We start from the raw sequence: 2721 nt of genomic DNA, 5'->3' as shown, positions 1-2721 counted from the left end.
GTATTGGCACAACTTAGTGGCATCCGTCTCCACACTTGAAAAAATTTACTCTTGTCCTAGTTTATTGGAACAACTAGGAGTCCCCAAGGCATGTCCTGTGTTGATGTAGCAGGAAAAAGTGGGCATCATCCCATTCAAATATTGGGGATGTGGAGGGTTATGCTGTGTCTCCCACCATGAGAGGCATGAGCATACTCCATCGACATCATAATAGGTACGTGAGAGCTTTGTCTACATAGTCCCCTAGTTCATCCCATGTATCTACTCTATCCATATCTATTGGTCTTTTCACTACCATGGAAGCTTCCCCATGGCCTCCTACCAAAAGGACATATAGGCCAATAGCATCCACTTTGAGAGTCACTCCTATATAGGTTTCTTGGGTGCCACACCTAAAGCACTTCATCCATGTATTACCCTATCTCATCCCATATATCCACTCCATCCATATCTATTGGGCTTTCTAGTACCATGGTAGTTCCTCCACAGCCTCCTGCCAAGAAGACACATGGGCCACCATGGGGCTAATAGCATCTCCTCAGAGAATCACTCCTATGTAGGCTACTTGGGCACCATGCCTAAAGCAAGAGGCTGAAAATGTAGAGGATTATTTTTCTTTTCTTGCAATGTGCCCTTTCATGATGCAACAACTCCTACCTAGAAAGTTTACTATGCCTTCTAGTTGTTGCTAAAGCATGAGCATCATCTCTTACACTTGCTTCCGAGGCTCTCCACATCACACATCTGAAGGAGTAGTGGGTTGATCAAGAAAGACTTGGAAAGACTCAATGAGGCTTGGTGTCGGTATGGATGCACCATAGTCTCTGATAGATGGAGTGACACAAAGAGGAGGCACATGATATATATCTTGGTGACATGTTGTGTGGGAAGCATCTTGTTGAGGGTGGTGATGATTCAATGCTAGCCTAAACATCACATGAGATTGGAGATGGAGCCAAATTGACTTTTTCCCATTACTTCCAATAGTCCTTTTGTTATTCTCCCATGCTATGTCATTCTTCCTCTTTCCTCCTAATACCCCTCTATTATGTCCTCAATTTTTTCCATAGGGGGAGAAATCCACTACACTCCATGCCCCATTGTGGGTGTGGGGACTAACTTCTCCATCTTGCGCCCCCTACATATCATCCAATCTTCAATTTTGTCGCCCTTATCCCATGATCTAACAATTTTATCTCCATTCATATTAAAGGAAGTTAATTTTCTCTTATATTTGATTGGCCCCATCCTCTTTTTCCTAAATCATCAAGGCATCAACACTTTTTTACCACATTTATTCACTTGATATTACCCCCTAGTATGTATGTGCATGTGTGCATGGAATCATGTGTGTGTGTGTGTGTGCACGTGCGTGTGTGCATGCGCATGCACGTGCATGTGCACATGTGCGTGTGCGTGTGCGTGTGCGTGTGTGTGTGTAAAGCTTGTGATATTGTAGACCTTGGTTAGACCTTGGTTAAATGGTGACCTGCTCAATCTCAATGTTCTCGTATCTTGTCAAATTAAGTCCATACTTATATAGTATATTGATGCATTTGTATTTTCTCATGGCAGTTAAAAGTTAGGTATGTCATTAGTCTTGTAGAACACACACATGACAATAAGCATAAGATATTGAAGGATCTCCTCTCACCCCCATCCATCCACAAAAAAGATCATGCTAGAACAAAACCTAAGGACATACCCAACTTTAAGAGGATGGATTTCATTTGATAAGAGGAGTTGACAAGGTAGAAGAACATTGAGATTGAGCAAATCACAAGTCACCATATAGCCAAGGTATACAATATGACAAGCTTTATACATGACAATAAGCATAAGATATTAAAGGATCTCCGCTTACTCGTGTCCATCCATAAGAAAGATAATGTTGTAATTAAACCTTTAGTTGTGAGATTGCACGCTTCAATGCCTTGTTATTGATATCACAATATTCTCATGCCATTATCATAATTTGAAAAGGGCAAATTTAGAACCATAGCCATAGGTAATCCAAGAGGCACTTCAACGTCTGTTTCACCATCCTCTAAGTATTCCATAGCATGGAAAAGAAACGGTCTTTTGTCCTTTATCAATACCATGAATAAGGATTCAAGAAAGATTTTTTAAGGCTATTAATTGTGGTAATAACAATGTCATCCTCCCAAAATTTGTATCTGTTCTATTTAACCGGTCATAAGTTAACTTCCAAAAAGTCAAAATTGAGTTCATGGGTGAAACACCAAGTATATAGCATAAATCATGCCGCAAACATTCAAGCACTATAATTGCCCCATTAATTCAAGGTTTTTTAGAGGCAATGTTGTTGAGCTCTTTTCCAAGTTCTATCTTTAAATGGTTTTAACTAGCAATATCGTGATTACATGTAACAACATGTCTGCATTTAATATCAACAAACTTTTGAAAATCATGGCACATACAAAGCAAACCAACGTCATCAAAAAATGTCTCTTTTGGGGCATATAGAGTACCCTTTAATTTTTTATGATACTTCCAAGAGAATAGGAGATTATCAAACAAATGAATCTCAAATAAAAGACCGCATTCATGACAATCATTGATGAAAAAACACTTTAAGATCAATACCCTCAAAATGAGGTTGCCAAAAAGCACATGAATAATATGGGTATAACTATCAAACTGAGTGCTCTGTAAGAAAAATTGCCCATGCACTGAACGAGTGATGGTTCTTGGAACCTA

Source organism: Dipteris shenzhenensis, chromosome 13 (assembly GCF_047967505.1).
Source record: "Dipteris shenzhenensis isolate YYH24624 ecotype China chromosome 13, Dip_SZ_1.0, whole genome shotgun sequence".
NCBI lineage: Eukaryota > Viridiplantae > Streptophyta > Polypodiopsida > Gleicheniales > Dipteridaceae > Dipteris > Dipteris shenzhenensis.
The sequence above is the reverse complement of the archived record's forward strand: the minus strand, read 5'-3'. Positions refer to the sequence as shown.